The following is a 22,670-nucleotide window of genomic DNA, read 5'->3' as shown; positions in this document are numbered from 1 at the left end:
TTACCTAGTTTGATTGATGTTATTTCATACTTAGATTATATATTTGGTGAGTTATTTGATACTCAGTTATTTCATGTGTTCGTGGTTATTCTTTTGATGATGATGTTTTGTATATTTCATATAGTAATTTCAGTTGCTTTCGTAATTACAATTATATGGATGATTTATATGTGGTTTTATGGTTACTCACCCCATACTTGCATGTGTATGATGTACATGTATGTGTTAATTTATGTTTGATTTTTTTAATGTGGTTGAGGGAGGGAGTTGTAATCACCTACTAGTTGGGATCTACACAATGTACCACTCTTTCTCATTGCATGTTAAGTTCAGATATATATGCATATGTACATGTTCGACTTTTATGCAGATTTGCAAGTACCAAGCATCGAGTTTCCTGAATTGTCAGAATGAGTGTGCCCTATCGCATTATCTCAATGGTAAAAGGAGATAGTTCTGAGGTCCAATCCTAAACCTGAGCCAATTGTCCTAAACTATAGGACAAGTATCTAAGTTATTTACCTTTCTGAATTCGTCAAGTTACGTGAATTCAAGATTTTTGACCTTTGAGTTTGAATTCATACTTTTTTTTTTAGATTTGTTTCTTATTAAGTTTGTGGGTCTACTATGATTTTCAGTTATAATTAAATCAAACAAAGATTTGTTGAATGATTTAATTAAACAAAAAAATTATAAAGAAAAATCAATTTTTAATTATATTTAATTAATTAAAAAATTAAATAAATAAAATAAATAAATTTAAAGATTTAATTAAAAGGCCAAATTTGGCATAATTATATATATATATATATATATATATATATTTAAATTAATATTTATTATTAAAAAGTTTCATTTAAATAATGAACTTTAAACATTATTATGAGTTAAATTAATCAATGTATTTTTCTAAATATGTCTTCTTATTTAATAAAAACAGAGTGGGAATCATTTAAATAAACTTTCTTCTAATTAAAAACAAAAAGTGTGCACAAAGAATTAAATAAATTAAATAAATAAAAGAAAAGGTTTTTGCATGTTCAAACTGAAATCCTAAGATGAATAAATTGTTTATTAGGATATTAGAGCTCATTTCTCCACACACATGTTTGAAGGAGCAATTTTCGTAAGGATTTTGAGAGACGAGAACTTTTGCATTCTTCGAACGTTTTCCAAATTTTAGCATTAGATCGAGGTAGGAATTTTGTAGAGTTTATCATAGTAAATCTTTTAATTTACTTATGCCTTCTTTGTGCCTATTAAATGGATCTTGGTTTATGGAAATCATATTTTAAAACTAAAACCCTTGTTTTTGAAACAACTATTTTTTATAATTGAATCAAATGAGAGAAAAGAAAATTGAAACCATCATTACAAGACTTGAATTTAGAAAACAAAAATAAGACTAGGGTTTGATGGATATCTAATTGGGATTGAATTGACAATTTATATTTTTGAAACCCTCCTTGTTTCATTCTTAAAAAAAAAAAAAAAAAGTTATTGGAAAAAATTGTATTCCAAGGATGTACCTGAAAATAAATTTAAAATATATATATTATAAAAATTATATTTTATAAAATGTAATATATAAAAAATTAAAATTCTTATTTTTTGTGTAGTGAAAATGATGAAAAAATTAGGGCACCCAGCAAGACTTAATAACAAAAGGGAAAATCATTCGTATGCCCTCTGAATAATTCAAGACGCTAGAACCACCCTAAAAAGGCATCGAATCATCATCAGATAACAGGGAAGAGCTCTCTTCTAATCCAAAATTGTTTTGAAGCTTTATTGACAAACTATGAACAACAACAAATTAGTAAAACCATGGCAAAGATCAATAATTTTGAAACCTTAATCCTGCTCCATGCAAATCAAAGTGCAGACATCATCAATAACCAAAAGAACAAAGATGAAGATGGATGGTAGCAAGTCAAAAACTAGAAAAATAGAAAGCATGGTTATGATTAGATAATCGCAAAACCAAGCGTCATTGAAGATTATTTAGATCAACGACTGAAGAACCAAAAAGCCTTTTTCAGAAAAAAGAAAAAAAAAACTATATATATCAACGACAGAGGTAAATGTTGTGGTGTCCACAACACACACCCCATTCCTCACTAGGAATGGGGACCCCCTACTTTTTTCTGGCTCTCGGACTCACAGTTTGAGAGTCAAGAGAAAATTGTTAGAGTTAGAAGTATTAGAGTCATCGAAAATTGAAAAACACAAAAAAATCAGAAAATTGGAAAAAGCGAAAAAATCATAAAAAGAATTAAATATGAAAATCCAAAAAAAATAATAATAATTTTAATTATTTCATGTGCACACTTGTGCGCATGTGGGTAGAGTGTGCACCGTGCACCCCGCTAACCCAAGGGTGGTTATAAAAACCCCCAAAAAGCTTCACAATCCATTCATATTTTCATTTTGCAATTGAAGGGCCACTAAAAGAGGTAAGACATCTATGTGTGTTGTCGCAGGCTGATGGCATCGCCACTTGTTCACCATGCCTACAGCGTTGTTGCGCTCATGGTAACATCCTCACCCATGCCCGCGGGGCTTGTTCTGGCTATGCCGCGCTTTCTCCAACCTGCGAGGCTTGTTCAGCTCGTGACGCCTTTTACCCAACCACACCCGCAGGGCTTGTTCAACCAGCAGTGTTTAACCCACATCGCGCCGCCGCTTTTCCTCCGTGCCCACGAGGCTTGTTCAGCCTGCGGTGTTGTTTAACCCACATCGCATCGCCACTTATCCCTTGCGCCCATGGCATTGTTGCGCTTGTAGCACCATTCAAAGCTTGTGTGTGGCATTGTTCTGCTCTCGGCACTACTTGTCATCACACATCAAAACCACATCCCCGCCCACCTCCGATCTCCCCCCGCGAGGTGCTTTGTGTGCCCGCATGATGCCAAAACCCTAACCACCCGCGCACCTCCGCAGTGCCCTCGTGCCCGTGCGACCTAGGTGCCTTCATTTTTAAAAATAAAAATAAAAAAATTGTAAATTTTCAAAAATAGATTAAAAAAATATAATTTTTTTTTTAAATAAAATAAAATAAAAGGGGATAAAATTAAAAAAATTAAAATAAATAAAATGCCCAAATGGGGCATTTTTTTCTTTATGTTTATTCATAGCTTTCATGTTTTATTTTTGAACTAATAACATTTTTTCTTGCAATGTGCAAGTAATCAAATGGCATCCACATCTGGAGTAACAAGCTTGTGGTCTTCAAATTCCAAGGTGTACCTTTGAAGTTGAGATTCCATGATGATTACGTAGAAATTAGAGATACCAACCTAGGACACACAGATCTAGGATAATTCCTAAGAATTTGCAACAAGCCAACAGTCAGCCATGATGTCCACATTGATCTGTTCCAGATTGGTGAACGCAACATCACATCTTGTGTCAGTACAATAAACTGAACTGATCATGGCCTTGTCACAGCTTTTTGTTCCCAATGAAAGAGTAGTCAAGAGTGTCATTGGAGAAGTGGTGTTGGATTTATGACCCAATAACATTGAGAGGGTCTTCCATCTTCCTAGAGCAGACCAGTTTATCTGACTCTCCTATGAAGCAGCTGAGAGATGGTACTAGGAGCATCAGCAAGAGGCAATTGACATCATACAGTCCTCATACCTCATTGAGAAGCCTCCTCGGGGAAGGATAACAGGCAAAGTGGATATGAGTCAGGGATACATGAAGGAAGACATTGGGTACTCTATCATTCTCTTGAGTAGAGTCATAGGCTTACCCATAGTAGGTCACCTCAACACCTTTATGGTCAACTTCATTGAGACCATCAGACAAGCAAAGATACCACTAGACTGGGTCACCACACTAAGTGAGAACTTGTGTGAACAACTGAGGACAGTGACAGACAAGAAGAAGTTTTACATGACTTCTTACATAGTGTACCTGCTTGCAGCAAGGGCAACAAACTATCCTAGTTTGTACAGAAGAGGTAGTATGCAAGTCCCCAATGCCTGCCCATATATAGTCTACCCCCAGCTAGTGAAGAAGAAGCTCTCAGCATAAAGTAAGGAATACAAAATTGTGAATGATGCATTCATCTTTGCAATCATTCGACTCATTGAGGGAGACTATGGGAATAGGTTATCTGATGAAGACAAAGCACAAGTCACAGCTCTCAAAGCCTACTTCATCTAGTTCAAAACGTTCACATATCTACAGGTAGCTAGTGCCTCTATCAATCCTAAGAAGCTCCTGAGATACCCGAGTGACAAACTGGTACTGTTGGAGATTTTTCAGCAAATTGAGTTAGCCTATGAGAAGATAAAGAGGCAACAAAGACCTTGTTGGGCATGGCCATTGGTCATTGGACCATATCAGGTGAAGCAAAAGCAAGACATTTCATCCTTCAAATCGGAGTGGGAGAACTATCCTCTTGAAGAATACAACTCTCCCCGCCCATATTTTGACAATGTTGGGAAAGTGGAGAATTTGGTAGGAAGAGACTTTCATCATGAGGATATTGTTGAAGATCACAAGATGAATTCCACAAATGACTATGATGTCTACATTAGGGACTATTGTAGGATGACTTTGTATCTAGCAAAAAAGGCTCTCCAATTGAACATCTCAGAGGAGATAAAGAAATAGGATTCTAAGGAGTTACTAGACCCCCTATTCAACGCAGACAAAATTGGTGAAAGACCCATTATGAATGTTGAGGTTGATAGGGCAGAGGTAGATGATATTAATCATCGAGTGAGGCATGTCATTAGAATGACGAAGGATTGGATCAAGAAACCTTTTCCACTTGATCCAATTCCTGACACTATAATCTTCCATGCACATGCTTGTCCAAAAAGAGGTAGAGAGAAGAAAGTAACAATTCCTACCTTCGTAGCTTAGTCTCCTATTAGGCTAGAGACAGTGTACCAGCTTGATCGCCCATTTGGATATTATCACCCTCCTGAAAGGAAGGGAAAGAACAAAAGAAAGAGGACCTCCCCTCAGAGGATTCAAACTAAACAGGTGCCTCCCTAGCAATAGGAACAGAGTCCACAAGGGTTTCAAGATATTGGAGCTACCCAAGTGCAAGATGAACCGTAGTTGCCTCCTATTATGTCTACTCAACTAGAAGAGCGAGAGATTCTGCAAGTCTCCATTCCTCCTGCGCAAGATGAGCCAACTTCTCCTTCTACCTCCAAGAAACAAAAGAAGAGGATTAAGATTCTAATGAAGAAAAGGCAAAGGATCAGTAGAAGATTAGTGCCTAATCCATCTATTCTCAAAAGTATTCTGGAGGGAGAAGAAGAGGAGGAAGAAGAAGAATCAGAAGAGGAAGAGGAACAAATACCCCTACAGGGAAGAACTTGGCTAGCTAGAGCCACAAAGTTGCAAAGGAGAAAGAGTGCCATGGGTACCCCGCCATCCACTCAAGTAGAACCTTTAGAGCTCTCTTCTTTGGAAGATGAAGTACAGTAGTGGGTGGATGAGTAGATTGAAGAAAGCGATGATGTTTTCTCAATGTCATATTTTGATTTCATGCCCGTAGGTACAGAGTTGTTCGGGGATAAGATTAGGGACAACCCTACAGGTGAACCTCAATAAGAAGACTGGATGCAAATGCTGCTAGATACACAGGGTCTTGATCTTACTCCTCTATCTCCACCATGAGTTACATTGGTAGAACAGGGCTTGGTGACTCCTCCACCTCAGAGTTCAAAGGAAGAGCATGTTTAGAAGGAACCATTATTAGAGGAGAGACTGGAATAAATGGCAATGGTGAAGTGTCAGAAGGACAAATGGTGGAATATTTTCAACCACTTTCCTAAGACATTGAGGTTCAGGCTACAGGGTCTACTGAGATTGAGGCTACAAAAGAAGAGCCTTCCCAACAGGATACAACTCCAAGCAAGAGCGACAAAGGGAAGGAAGTTGCAGAACATACTCCTTCGTCATCAAGAGCCAAGTCCTTAGCAAGACACATCCCTAGATGGATTTGGAAGGAAATAATGAGGAGTACTAAGCCTCAATTTAATGCTTTAGAGGAAGACAATTGTGACATTGTAGAGATCTTGAACAAACCTGAGTCTTAATCACATGAGGCAATGCCATTGGCATTTGTCACCACCATACGGAACGAGGATTTATTTGCACAAGTGGCTCTCCCTCCTGAAGGCATAGATGCAGAAGGCCTTAGCCTCAAGGATTATGAGTTAAAGAATGTTATGTTAGGAAGGCCTACACAAGATTCAGCCCAACAAATGATGACTATGGGTGTCAAAGAGGTCCTCAAGTACATGGAATAAGAGGAGATTGAACTCCAAGCACTTCAAAGGCAAGTTGAGATCCTAAAAGGATATCTAGCTGAAGTCGTTGGTCCTCTTAATCCTGAGCATCTTGAGCAAACTCGTAATACCGTACTTAGAGAAGGGGGGGGTGTACGACTTGATCCATTTTTAAAGGCTTGTCAAGAATGACAAGAAAGTTTTGAGGAGAAAGGTGTTATGATCATCATGGGGAATTTGAAGTTATTGCATGCTACACTAGAGAATGTGAATAAGATCGCAGCAATTTTGAAGCAGGACTTCAGTATCATGGATGAGGTACATGCCTGGAGTAAGGATTTGTAGACTCTGCAAGCCATAAAGGGCCAAAGATATCAAATTTTGATTGATGTATCTACTAGGGAAGAATTAGACATGATTGATGATTGGATAGAGAAAATAGCGGATAGCAATAAAGTAATGGAGACATTACACTAGGAGATCCATCAACTTAAGGACCAAGCTTGAGAGCAAATTTTTGAAGTAGAGAGACACTAAAGTGATGCATGCTCGTATATTTTTGAAGATGAGGAAGGAGAGAGGTTGTTACTTGTAGAGGCAGTAGTGGAGAATTTCAAGAAAATTTTTTTGGAGGTTGTTGATGATGAGGACATTTGGCAAGCCTTTAGGACAAAAGAAGCTTTGTTAGAATTGGATACCAAACTCAGGGATTTTGCTGACACCCAGATTGAGGTAGACAATTAAAAATAGAAGGTAAAAGACAAGTATGAGGCTTTAGATCTTTCGGATGCAACTAAGATTACTGAGATAATAGAGAAATTCAAGGGAAAACATCCAAGCATAGCTTTGGGATGAAGGAGAACAAAACCCAGATGCCAGAATTTCAATTTTGACACTCAGTAAAATTTTGAGATTTTGACCCTGTCAAGGTTTGCAGGTACACAGATTTGCAGCTCTATAATTCAGAGGTGCGCCAACAGTTAACTACTTGTTCCAAAAATAGCACTTCCCATGCATCAAAAATGCATTCTGATGGTTGTTTAACTTTGACACATGCATAGTGAAGGACTAGGTTCTATTTTTGGCACCTTCGGATACTCCTACTTCGACTGAAGGCTTCCTCCTACTTTCTCTCTCATGTTTACTCTATTTTTGACATGTAAAGGGATCATGCATCCAATTAATGAATAAAATATGGATGGAGTCCCTCTAAGCACCAGATTAATTGTTAGTATGTATATATTTAGTTTGTTTTAATGTTTTAAAAGCATTTATTGCATGGAGATATCTCTAACTCTCAACACAAATTGAGGAGACGATTTCTTATAAATACCCCATTGTAAAATGTAACAAGGACTACCATTATTATGCAATAAAATTATGCTTTTGGTGCTCGCATTTGGAGTGTAGTGATTCTTTCTTGAATGTGTCATATTTTTGTGAATTTTATTTATGAAATTGTGATTAAGCCAAAGGTTTATTGCATTATTTTTGGTTGTGTGATCTTTTAGTTCTAATGTTTGCTACAGATTTACAAATTTTGTTGACATAATGAGCTTGAGAGGAAATCACCAAATTATGTCTACATAACTTTTCATCTCACATGAGCGCACTTTCCATGGCCTTGCGATTTAATGAAAGGTGAAATATCATACAATTCTTAAAGTTTCTCACCGACGATTGCATCAATGGATTCTAGGAAGCGTTGCTCCTATTTTCATTGGTTTCCTACTAATTTCCATGAAAGTTTAACTTGCAACGTGTTATTTTCTATAGCTTATGTCCATTTAGGATTTCAATTTCATGTTATTCACTTTCAGTTTCATTATTTGCTTTGCTAACCCCTTGTTAGAGTAGGAACTCATTTTAGTTGCACCATTAGAATTGCATTCATTAAAAAACTAGAAAATACAAAAATATTGTTCTTTTCTGTGTGATTTTGAGACAACAAATAGATTTACTTCATTCTAAGATTATAATCAAAACTAGCAAAGGCCTCCTCGTAAACAATCAAATTTATCTTCAACTGAGCAGATTTTGGTACGTTGCAAGACAAATACTGAACCTTGGAGTTGATCCCAAAAGATTAGCTTTTCAAGAGAGGAATTACGCAATGGATTCCTATTGTTGACCTTGTGCATAACAACTGCCCAACAGTAAATAGAAGAATTCTACCTCAATCATTAATACCCCAAGCCTATGTATTCTGTCTCAACCCACAAAGGTTTCAGAAGCAAAAATATACCTATAGGAATGACTAAACACTATCTGCATCAATCTAAAGCCCTAGTGACAAAGTAGAAACCACTACATCCCCTACCCAAAAACCCTGTAGATAGATCGACTAAGATTGTAGTAATGACACCAAAGCCATCAGTATATATCCCCTCGCATAAGAATTAGTAGCTTGTAGTAAACAAGTGGATTGAACTTGTTAATCCTCTTCTTAGAGAAACTAGCAATGTTCAAAATAGTGAAACAATTATAATTAGCAATGAATATAGGGAAGCAAAATAGCAGGAATGCACTGATCTCAGAATATATGTGATCTAGAATGGTCGGGCAAGATACAAAGCTAACTTGGAAAAGAACCTAACAAAGATCTATGGTCAAAGGTAAGTAACACAACCCCTTTTGATAATCACTCTTGGTATTTGCAATGTCAAGATCATAAAATTAGGAACAAACTAGTAGAAATATCAAATTTTTATTACAAAGGGCACCCAATTAAATTCATAGCATGGCAACCTAATTTGAATGAAAATAGTAATCAGAAGACACAGACAATAAAATGGATGGAATATGCAAATATTCCCCCAGAACTAAATGACATTAACATCATAAAAAGAATAGGGAAAGCTTTAGGAGATCTTATAGGTTTCGAAGTAAATCATTATAAATCAAGTAAGATAAGATTCTTAGTTTCAATGAAAACATAACATAGTGAACCTATAATGAAGAAAATTATAATGAACAGATCAATATATAAATTAATCTTTACTAAATATGAAGGAGAAATCAATGAAATAATTTGACCAAACTTTTAAAAGGAAAACATAAATAAAAATCTAAAAGAAGCCTTAAGAAACATTAGGAAAAGGGAGAAGAAGGTAGAAGAAAATAAGGAAAAAAGAAAAGCAGGGGAAAAAAGAGAACACAAACAGTTAAGTATTGAAATAAAAAGATGTAGAGCAAGGAGATCAAAGGGAAAACATAAGAAAAATAGAAGATTTAGAGATAAAAAAGAAAAATATGGATTATCAACTCATAATGGAGAAATACAAAAATTGTAAAGAGTTTAGACAAGATAAGGAAACCCTAGAAGAAATAGAACTCAATATGAAAAAATTGAACATGCTTTCTCATGAAGTGTTGCTCTTACAAAATGATTTGAAAGATCAATTTACTATAGCAGACTATAACCATACGGAACATAAAGACAAGTCAGTCATGGGGACAAAATAAAAAAAGAATAGTAAGAGAAAGCAATATAGATACAAAAGCATCAGAAGAGGAAATAGACACGGATCAGAGTGCAGTGGACGACAATAGAGAGATAGCAATAGACAAAAACAAAATAATGAGAATAGAGAAAAATATTAATCAAGAATAGAGCCCTGTAGAAAAGGTAGAAGCAATAAATGAAAAAAGAAATCAGAGTCCTTGCATACTAGCTGCTGAATGAACATAATGGAGTAATGTTACTATCCAAAAAAAATTAAAGAAAAAAAGTTATAAGTTCTGGCCACCCATCAGTGGGATGGATATGTATGATCTGGATAAGGAAGTGGTAACCAAGATAGAGGACAAGACATCTATAGAGCCATTGATACCAGTGGAGATAGAAACTTTATATAGAGAAGTAGAACAGAGTAGTAGTCAATCAAGCAAACCTAGAGAAGATCAGGAAAATCAGCTAGGAGACAATATGGCTTGGGAAGAGTTTGGAGAAAAAATCTCCAATGAAGAAGGAGTAGAATATTGTAGAAGTGAGGGGGAAGGTAAGATTGTAGAAGAAAAAAAAAATCCATTAAACGATCAAATGATTAAAGAACTTTTACCAGAAGGTGAACAAGAAGCAGAAGAGTTAGAAATATCAACAAAGGTAAGATATCAATCAAATTTGAAAAATATGGGAATATCTATCAATCAAGAAGGTCTGAAAATACCTCATTGTGGAAAACAAAAACTTAAAAGAGGATGGAAATCACTAAGAGAGCTTAGGGAGGCAACAGGGCAAGAAAAGGAACAAACTAAGATTAGTTGAATATTACAAGGTGGGAAGGGGAAGAACCTTCCCAAGGATCAATGAGAATAACATGATGGAATGCCCCTAGCCTAAATGCCCCTAGCAAGAAATGTTTGCTAAAGCATAACCTCACATTGTTTGAAACATAAATCTTATTAATTCAAGAAACAAAATTAAGTAAAGAAGAAGGAACTAACTTAGGATGGAAGTTGGGAATCTGGAAATCTAAATTTAAATAATCAAATGGAGCCTTAGGTGGACTAAGAATACTATGGAATTATACAAAGATTGACCTAGAAATAATAGCCACTAATCCTAATTGGATGGGATGTAGGGTTTCAAGTACTAAAAATAATCTATAGATCATAGTAATAAATGTCTACGGGCCTACCCAAATAGCAAACAAATTAGCAGTATGGAATGAGGTCAGCTCATTTTTAATTAATGATCAAGATAAGAACTTTATCATTGGAGGGGACTTCAACAAAGGGAAGAAAAGTATTGGGGGATTCAAACAATTCCACGAGCAATAGAGGATTTTAGAGAATGGGCAGAGAACAACTCACTTATAGATATACCAACTAAAAACGGAACATATACATGGAATAATAGAAGAAAAGATTTCAACAATATAGCAGAAAGGTTGGACAGATTTTTTTTTAAAGGAGACTTAAGCAGCTTAGAGAGAGAAATCAAGGCAGAAATTCTACCACTAGTAGGTTCAGATTACTTTCTTGTAAAAATAGATATCAAGGAACCATCTAAACCCACTAGAAATCTATTTAAATGTGAAAAAATGTGGTTCCTTGATAAAAAATTCATGGACAACATAAAAAAAATGGTGGCAAGAAGGACAAGTTCAGGGATCAAAAATGTTTTGTTTTGTATCTAAATTAAAGATGCTAAAGGAAAAAATTCTAAAATGGAATAAAGCACAATTCAACAACATATTTAAAGAAAAACTAGATATAGAAGAAAAGTTGGAAAAACTAAAAGGAGTTATCGAAAAGGGAATGAATAATGAAACATATTTGCAAGAAAAAGAATACCTTTGAAAACAAGAAGAAATTTTTGCTAAAGAAGAGGTGTTTTGGAAACAAAAATCTAGGGAGAAATGGCTAGCAGAAGGATATCGCAATACAAAACTCTTTCATACTAGTGCATTACAACAAATAGCTACTAATAATATATCAAAAATAAAAGATATACAAGGAAATTCAATAGACAATCCAGTTGAAATCACAAGAATTTTTGTAGATTACTATATAGATATCCTTAATAATTATGAATCATCTAACCGAGTAGCACAAGAGGAAATGCTAAAAGCAAATCCCTAAGGTCATCACAAAAGAAGATAATAAATCTCTCAATAAACCTTTCTCTCTGTAAGAGATTAAAACAACTCTCTTTAATATCAATCTAGATAAATCACCAGGACCAAATGGATTTTAGACTTTCTTCTTCCAAAAATGTTGAGAAATTATAGAATTAGATCTGTGGAAAGCAATAGAAGCATCAAGAAATGGGGGAAAACTACTAGCGAAAATTAATGCTAACTCTAATCCCAAAGAAAAGTAAGGATGAAGAACCAAGAGACTTGAGGTTTATTGCTCTTTGCAATACTATCTATATTTTTTTTTCTAAAGCTTTAGCAAACTGACTAAAAGAATATCTCCCTAAATTAATATCAGAAGAATAGACAGGGTTTATACCTAGGAGATCTATTCTAGATGGCATCTCAATCATACAGGAAACAATCCATTCAACATCAAAGAATAAAGAAGCATGCATGTTACTTAAACTAGATATTCAAAAAGGATATGATAAAGTGTACTAGAGATTCCTATGTAAAACATTAGAAGCATTTGGATTTTCACATCAATACATTAACGTCATTTCAATGTATATCTACCCTTAAAATTTTACTCCTTATAAACGAAACCCTAGAAGGCTTCTTTAGCATATCTAGGGGGATCTGACAAGGTGACCCTATCTCCTCCTTTATTTTTATAATCATGGCTGAAACCTTTGGGAGATCAATTAAGATAGCACAAATTGAAAAGAAAATTAAGGGAATTAAGGTCATAGAGAATAAGGCTAATACCACACATCAACAATTTGTTGATGATACAATACTAGTTGGAGTTAGTACTAAAAAAGAAACAAACAACATTAAGACAATCCTGAACAACTACACAAAAACATCAGGGCAAAAAATTAATGTAGAAAAATCTGAATTTTTTTTCCTGAATACACCATTAGAAAGAGAAGAATATATTTGCAATGAAATAGGATACAAGAAAGGTACCTTTCCTTGTAAATATCTAGGAATATACTTGGATAAAAGGATTAAAAAAAAACCAAGGATGGAAGCAAACATTGGAAAGAATAGATAGTCACATAGAAGCACGGAAAGGAAAATGGTTAACCAAAGCTAGGAAAGCTACAAAAATCAAAGTAGTTCTATCAGCAATACCCATCTATCAACTAATATATTCATAATTACGAAAGAATATAAATCAGAAAATAGAAACACAACTGAGAGATTTCTTTTGGAAAGGCATAGAGGATAAGAAGAAGTAGCTTTAATAAGATGGGAAAAAAATTGTAGGCCTAAAGAAGTAGGGGCACTAGGAATTAAAAATCTAGATTGGTAGAATGAAGCATTCGACGTAAAACAAGTCTGGAGAATGTATCAAGAAAGAGATAACAAATGGGCTAGAATTTTGTATAATAAGTGTCTTAATGCATTAGACAAACATCACTATTAAGAACAAGGAAACCCCCCCAAAAGGTCTACAACATGGAATTTTATGCTAAAATGCTACCCCTTGATTACAAAATATGCAACATGGGATGAGATAAAGCCCTATTCTAGGAAGACTCTTGGAACGAGCACCCCCTCTTGATCAATCTGATATTACTAACAATGAAAAAATTCTATTGATATCAATATGGGGAACCAAAGTAGAGGATTATATCCAACATGATCCCTCTAATGAAGAAGCCCCATGGAAATGGAAATCCTTAGAAAATAGAGGTCTCAACCTTGTTGACCAAGAGATGTTAGAAGCTATTCATTAAGAGCGTCCAACCAACTATTATAATAGGGAGGACAAGATTATCTAGGTAGTTGCCAAAGATGGAATTTACAAGGTAAAGGAGCGATATAATCAAATAATAAATTCACAAAGATGGGAAGCAATGAAAATTCCTGTAAATCTTTGTTGGGACTTGGCAGGTCTACCCAAAGTAGGAATCTTTCTATGGGAAGCCTCTCAAAACTGAATCCTAACAGCGGATAGAATTAGGAAAATGGGATTTGAAGGGCCTTCAAGATGCATCCTCTACAAAGAAAACTAAGAAACAAGAGAACATTTCTTATACCAATGTAAATATGCTAAGAAATGTTGCGGATGACTTAAACTCAAACTGAACTAGTCAGCCCTACACCTGGGGATGTGGCAAGTTCACTTAAAAGGATGACCAATAAAAACTACTAATAAGTATATGAAAAACTTTGGAATATTACTCCAGCAATCCTAGCATGGGAGATATGGAAGGAAAGAAACAAATAGATCTTTAATGATGAAGAACTCAATATATCATCTCTCCTTAACAAGATTGAAGCAAGTATTACAGAAGTTATAAATTGCAATCTTAGAAAAACTTCAAAAGAAGAAGGTTCCTTCTCAGAATGGGATGCAAAAATAAAAAAGAACTAGAAATGTCTAATTAATCCACCCCTCATCTATAAAAACAAGAATAGTAAAGCTAGAAAAGAATGCAAATGGGAACCCCCACCTAAATGATGGAAGAAACTTAATTTTGATGAAGCCTCTAGAGGTAACCCAATGTAGTGGGAATAGGGTGCATAATTAGGGAAGAATCTAGAAATTGGCTCATGAAATGAGCTAAGCCCTTGGGAATAGTCTCAAATAATATGGCAGAACTAGAAGTAGTACATGAAGGGTTAAAATAAAGTATAAACTTAAAAATCAAGAAGATTATAATTAAAGGAGACTCGCAGATCATCCTTAATGCACTTAGAAAAGGGAAGACCCTTAATTGGATTTTAAATTCAAAACTAGAAAAAACTATCAGGCTTTTGGATAAATTTAAAGAAGTAAGGTTTACACACATTTATAGAGAAGATAATATAAAAGCACAAACCAATTAGCTAACAAAGGAATGGATGGATAAAATATTCAATTGATTAATCAAATCTAGTTGGCTAAGGTAATCATGTTATTTAGACTTCTTTAGCATTTCCCTTTGACACTTGGTTATATGATTATCCCATTAGCTGTGAATTTGGCTCACATTTTTCAGCTTATGTGGTTTCATCAATTTGAGCACTCATGATCTTTGGCACTCCTTTTTATTATCCTTCATGTTGTATGAATCATCACCCAGTTGCATCATGATTGCGTCATCACTGGATTTTCTTCTAGATCTTTCTCGACTTTGTTGAAGCTTTTATATATTTGTGTTGGGCCCTTTATCTCTTTTTTTTTCTTAAGGGTCTATTTTTTATCCTAGGTGGGTGTCAACATAGATACTAATATCAGTCTGTGTCATGCTATTGAAGTCCAAACTATGTCATTTTGAGGTAATGTGAAGCCTAGGAGATGGAATCATTTACTCAAACCCATAGACGATATGAGCAGGATTGCCATTAGTAGGGTTTTAGGTGAAGGCATTTTTAATTATGACTTTTCATGGCATACCAATAGAGACATTATAGGTACCTGGATTGGATGCCTAGTTAGGGCCAAAGTTAGGAAATGGGATATTATCTAGCTCCGCTATAACATATTTGATCCTATCTAGTTGGTAGGTCTAGAATAGGTGGTAATTAGCATTGATGAGAAGCTCAAAATCCCCTTGCCAAAAGCTTACATGGATCACTTACTGGGGATTTTGAGCTAGCAATTGTTCCTAGGCACCCCACATTGGCTATTCAAGATAATATTCTCTTTTTTCATGAATGGCCTAGGATGGAAGTCATCATTCAGTTTCTGCTACATTGGAGAGGTATTATAGAGGATCCTACTAAGGATTGGATCTTGAATTACTTGAACACCTTTGATGCATACATTCATCTAGGAGTGAGCTCTACAAACTTGGAAGTCATGGAATTCAACATTCTTAATTTAGACAAGTCAAGTAGAGCCAAAAGCACATATGAGTTTCCTCCTAGGCCTCAGGCCAAATATATTTAGGGAAGCTTTTGAAATCATCATGGTCTTTTGGAAGGAGGTTGTAGGTGCATAGTTGGGATCGTTGGTCTAGTTCTGTTGGCTTTTTGGTGTTCCTGTTGCTCTTGCGACTATGGTGGATCTCTCTCCCTCTCTATATTAGAGCTCATTTCTCCACACACAGGTTTGGAGGAGCAATTTTCAGAAGGATTTTGGGGGACACTTTTTTTTGCATTATTCGAGCGTTTGTCAAGTTTTAGCATAAGATTGAGGTAGGAATTCCTGTAGAGATTATCATAGTAAATCTTTTGATTTACCTCTGTCTTCTTTATGCTTGTTATATGGATCTTGGTTTATGGAAATTGTATTTTAAAACTAAAACCCTTGTTTTTGAAATAATCATTCTTTGTAATTGAATCATTTGAGAGAAAAGAAAATTGAAACCCTCATTAGAAGATTTGAATTTAGAAAATAAAAACAAGACTAGGGTTTGATGGATATCTAATTGGGATTGAATTGACAATTTATATTTTTGAAACCCTCCTTGTTTCATTCTTAAAAAAAAAAGAAAAAAACGTTGTTGGAAAATTTTGTATTCGAGGCCTATACCTAAAAATAAATATAAAAATTATATTTTTATAAAATGTAATATATACAAAATTAAAATTGATTGGAGGCGAGGGCCATGACCCCCCCACCCCCCTTTGCCACCATGGTTGGCGGCCTTGGTTGTTGCATGTAGCACAATGGCTGTCGCGTGCAAGCCTTGGGTTGTCACAAAAATCTCTAAGGTTGTCATAGCCAGCCCTTTATTAGGGTTGTTAAATTAAAAAAAATTTAAAGTTTTTTGTTTTTTTTTTGTCTTCAAAAATAAAAGTTATTATATTATTTTAATTTAGTTTTTCTATATATATATATATATATATATATATATATATATATATATATATATATATATATATATATATATATATATATATATATATATATATATATATATATATATATATATATATATATATATATATAGAGAGAGAGAGAGAGAGAGAGAGAGAGAGAGAGAGAGAGAGAGAGAGAGAGAGAGTTTATAATAGTTAATAGTTAAAGTTTGGTTTAATATAATTAAATTAAGTTTAATTTGAAATTAAATTTTTGTTATAGTTTAATAATGTTAAATTTGATTTTTGAAATGAAATTTAATATTTATTAAATATAATGATCATTTAATTTCTAGAGTGGGACTTTTAAAATATTAGTAATTGGATTTTATAGGTAGAGTTTAGATGAAAGAATTTTTAATATAGATTATCATTGGACTGAAATAAACACATACTTTATTTGGGAAAACATAGACGATTAGGATAAAAAATGAAACCTTTATTTTGATCAATCCAACTTGGAAACCTCCATCAATTGGGATACTTTTGAAAATGAAAACTTGAAACCTTATTGTGAATCAATATTTTAATGAAATTATATTGATAAACCAAATTAACTAAATAACTACACTTGTTTTAAATGCATGTTGAATTGTCATGTTTTATCTTGTAATGGATTTTTGGGAAGACCTAGCATTTGACTAATTAGGTATGTTTACCAAAGGCTTGGGAAGTGATTGATTTATGATGTTGTTATGTAACGTTGCTTAATCATGATTGCTTCATTTCCAACCATTGTAATGCATTCACGTGTTTTTTGTGGTGAGAACTAGTTATGTATGTAAGCTCGTTGTGATTTTCTTGGTGTAACCTATGAGGTTATATATCAGTGCTTTCCAGTTGCTTGTATAGGATTGAGGTGAATATTGTGATTTTAGGAGTTATATTTTTTATGAGATTAGAGTAGGTTATCTATGTGTATGATGTGAAGTGGCTTGCAATGGAGGTTGTAGCCCTAAAGAGGTTGCCTAGGTAACCCATTGTAAGTTGTATTAATAAGTGATAATATTTCATTAACGGGGTTTAAATGAATTAACAAGAGTCAATATGTACCTTACCCATGCGTTGAGTGCTAGTATAGGCTAGGATGGGAGTACAGAGAATGCTTGGTTGCAACCTTGCCTCGTCAGTATGCCTTGTCTATAAGAAAGGATATTGATGTCGCATAGAGTCACTGGGGGGCCAAAGTCCAAAGAGGCTACCAGGATAAGTTTAGAATTGACTCATGTGATGACACTTGACCACATACATATTAAGTTTCCTACATGTCTTTGTTGCCTCTAGGATTAGATGTTACTTGTGTACTTGGTACCTTTGACATAGATTGCTATCAAGATTCCTTAACCTAGATTCTTGTTATGACTTTTGGATTGTTATCCATTTGGGACTTCAAATTATCTCCTCAAAAATAGTGAGAGTGGGTCATTTAGGTTCCATAAGGTCAGGTGGTAGTGTTTCTTATACCATTGAGATCTAATAGCTGGATGCCAATGCTAGTTGTACCTTGTTCAATTGTTCTATTCTTCTGATCTTGTGATTATGTTCTACGGTCATATTCTGGTTTATTGTTCTTTTATTATTTGAGATCTTATAAGATGTTGTATCTTATCATGATGAATATTATTTTAGCATTTCATACACTATGACTTGTATAGAAGATGATTATGCATTTTGGTTATGCCATGTGGCATCTTATGTACTTGTGTATTATTTCATATGATTTCATACTTATGGTTATTCTATGATGTGAACTTTGTTTACTTACCTAATTTAATTGTATAAAAACTTATGTACATGATTCAACGTTATGGAACCCTTGAGAGATGTAACTATTATTATTTTTATTATGTATGTACGTTATTTATTATTTTTGCTATGTTATCTCTTGTTTGTTTTAATGTTTCAAAAAGAAAATGTTTAGAAAACTTACTCACATTATAGGTTAATTTCTCTTGGGTTTCATAGTGGGCCATTACATTTGGTATCTGAGCTTGAGTTTCTACATTGAGAGTCTTGTTAATGCCACTATATGACAACTAGTCAACTTAAATGAAACTTAAGAAACTATATTTATCTGTCACAACTTAAATAACTCTTGATTGAATTTCAAAACATGATTTCACATGATTATGCTTTACAGTACTATGCCCTTGTTGGTTTTGTTGGCATTTTGATATTCTTGATTGGAAGTTGTAGGAGGATGGTGTTTGAGACTAGATCAATAGTGAGAGGTCATAGTTCAGGCTAAGGTAGAGATCATGGGCAAGGCAGAGATATCAACTTGCACATGAATGGTCATGAGGGTCATGTTTAAGAAGAGAACTAGGACGAGAACAATGGAGAGTAGGATGATGATTTAGAGGAGGTCAAAATGAGGTAGATGATGAGGATTATCCTAGAGCACCTACCCCCTCCAAAGGGTACTAATCTAAAGAGATTACATCATGCTAGAAATGAGGAGAGACAAAGATCCAAGAGTCCTTGAGGATATCCTCATGGTGATAGAAATAGGTCAACCATGGCCGCGCAGATGATGGACCTACAACAGGCCAAGATCAAACCCTTCACTAGGGAAGGTATTGGTTACATTGTAGAGAAGTGGTTGATTGCCTTAGACAAATATTTCACGATGTAAGACTTTGACTCTAATGTCAAAGCAAGATATGTCATCACACACTTGGATATATTTGTGGACACATGGTGAAATATTGAAGAGAAGAAGTTAGGTGTGGATATGAGTATTGTTACTTGGGAGTTGTTCCTTGAAAACTTTGGTGGTCACTTCCTACCATAATAGTGGCACCAAAAGAGGGTGGATGAGTTTCATAATCTAAGGAAATATACCATGAGCATGGTGGAGTATGGGAAAAAGTTTTATGAGATCATGTCATATGCATGAATCAATGATAGTTCACCACTGATGGTACAAGACTTCATTTAGGGGCTGAACAACCATATTATTGGGGGTATGAAGGTATTCCAACCTTAGACCCTTAAGGATGTGATTCAGTAGGCTATTCTTATGGAGCAGAATGTTACCTTGGGACATGGTGGTCTTGTGGGGGCACCTGCTAGTGGACATGCACCATCAAGGCCTAGGGGCACACAAAACTAGGCACATGCAATAATAGGAAGCCTCCTTACTCAAAGGGCAATCAAGGTCAACAACAACACCAACAACAACAGAATGGATCTTATCCTCTAGCACAAAGTGGCAGTGGCAATTCCAATTCTCAAAACTTTTAAAACTCCCAGTGCAATAGACACAATCAATATAGTCAGCTTGCGTAGAGTAACCACTCCTTTGCTAGCAGAGACAATCATAAGTAGTTTAGTGCACCTCCAATAGGGAGAGGTTCTAAAAGAGGTACATGGTGTTTCTCATGTGGACAATTTGGGCATGTTGTAGCCAACTATTTGCAATGTACTTCTTAGTAGTCAAGACTGAGGCCAACAACATCTGAGCCCACAATTGGTGATGTTGGGAGATCACATAGAGTTTTTGCAATGATAGATCACCAGGGTACCATAGTTGAGAATATAGGAGTGATTAGAGGTACACCCCTTCCTATTTTATTCAATTCAGGGGCTACATATTCCTTCATATCACCCTCTATAGTTGTATAATGTGAGATTGAGGTGGTTAGGCAAGGCATAGGTTGGCAGGTGGAACTAGATTCAAGAGATAGGATAGCCATAGACTCTCTAGTGCACTAGTATGAGTTGGACCTAGGAGGATTCATTATTTCAATAGACCTTCTAGTCATTCCCCTTGGTTCATATGACATAGTGTTGGGCATGGATTGGCTAGGCTCACATAGAGCTAGCATTGATTGTAGGAGGAAGACTATTTGTAAGGAAACTTATAAGAAATATATAATTGTTTCCACATAACCCATAATAGATATAAAATAAATATGCAATTAAAATTCACATGCAAGAGAATAGACAACATACCCACAAAAAATGTGACACAAGATATACCCTGAGAAACCCTCATTGAGGGAAAAACCTAGCCTCCAAAAAACATCCATCACTATGTATTATTCAGCATAAACACCATTGCAATAAAACCATGGAAGCCTTCAAAGCCATAGCCACAACCAAGAAATCCATGTGAAAATGCATGAATTCACACATCCCATGTCATGCTTCTAACCTTACAAATGCTCCCTTGTCTAACCTACCAAGCCTTGTCTTGCTCAACTCTTGCCCTTTTTCTTTTTCACAACTACCCTTTTAGTTGCTTATATAGTAGCAAGTTCCACAAAACCACCAAGAGATGTTACATAAACCATGTGCTAAATCTATGTGCTACGTAACTCATAGACCCCACATTTAATATTGGACATTTAATTCTTTTTCCCCAATATTAAATTAATTGCATCAAATATTATCACAATGTTACAATTCAACTTATCAAGTATATCCCATGGGAATCTTTACATGTTGCACGTCCATCTAAATGCTCCTAGGTTCAACATTACATAATAAAATAATATAATACAATATAACAATATTATACAATGTGTGCAACACACATAATCTCAGCAATCTCCCACTTGTATACATTGCATAGGGTCGACTCATAGCCACATAAATGAACAAGAGAAAATTCCCTCCTGGTGTATCCACCATCATGAATCAAAACACACCAAGTGCTCCATCCTAGTACCTATTGTAGACACCTAAATCTAATTACATCACTAGGTAATCTTATTTAGTCATCTTCTAAGACATTATTGATTAAATATTAATTAATTAATCATCATCCCCTAGTTAATTAATGTATTTAATTAACTATAGTCCAATTGATAAAATCAAATGATAACCCAAAATCAATTTATCAATTAAATCCCCATTCCTCTATTGAATTAAATAAATGCAAAAATATATTTAATTTAATCCCCCATCCCCCTTTTATTAAATAAATCATTCAATAAATCACCCCAAACCCCTAAAAACCATCTCTAAACTCTATCATTATCCCTAAGCCAACCCATTCACCCATACTAACCTCACTTAGCCAGCTAACTAAACCATCCCATCAAAGCTAAGCCACCTACCTCCTAACCCCCCTCTTAAGCTAAGCCTAATTCCCCTCCTTTAAAACATGTGCACAACTTTAAGCAAGGGTTAGGACTTTCTAACCCAAGCCAAAATCAATAGTATCCCCTATCCTCTTCCATTCCTATCCAAGAGCATTAATGAATCTTACATGCCCTAAATGCCCTTAAATGTCTCTTACTTTCCCCTTCCACACTTCTTCCTCATAACTACCTTTGAGCCTCCATTTTGATGACCCAATTCCCTTGTGACTCTTGTCACAAGGCTAGAGCTTTGAAGAAGCACAATCCATGTGCTCTCCCTTCCTTGCATCCTAGCCCTTCCTCACCAATCTCTTATCCTTGCATCTTGGTCATCCATCTCACTACCCCTTGGCCTATCAATTAGACCCTCCCCCTTCACAATCACCAATCCATTCTCATGCAAACTTATAATGCTCCATTGAAGACCACAATCATCTATTTTGCACCCTTGTTATGTTATACTGCTCACTCACAACCATGGCTACATATTCACCCATCCACCCCTTTGAAGGACTCTATTGAAGCTTGAAGCACTCTTGAGCATACATCCATCTACATTTGGACACATCAAAATTACTAAGGCTACACTCGAGGAGCTTACCATTCTTGGTCTATTTTCCTCCATAGTGTTCCCTTCATCCTCTTATAAGTGTTAGTTTAGTTAGTATTGGAAGTGCTTTGTAGATCTTAGTATTCTATTTGCAATTACTAATATAGGTGATACATTTTGGCACGCATGGTGGGACCTTGCATTTGGGTCATTTTGATCAATTTTGCACCCACTTTATTACTAACCAAAATTAAACTATTGCACTTTTTTTTTTGGGCTATATTTTAGGTTTTTTAATGCTTTTTGCAAGTGCCTAAATCTCAAGCCAAGAAATGCACTTGAAGCCACATAATCAGTTTTTTGATAAACAATCTTCAAA

This window comes from Cupressus sempervirens, chromosome 1 (assembly GCF_028749045.1).
Source record: "Cupressus sempervirens isolate cs-2001-9-10 chromosome 1, ASM2874904v1, whole genome shotgun sequence".
Lineage (NCBI taxonomy): Eukaryota > Viridiplantae > Streptophyta > Pinopsida > Cupressales > Cupressaceae > Cupressus > Cupressus sempervirens.
This window is presented reverse-complemented; position numbering follows the sequence as displayed.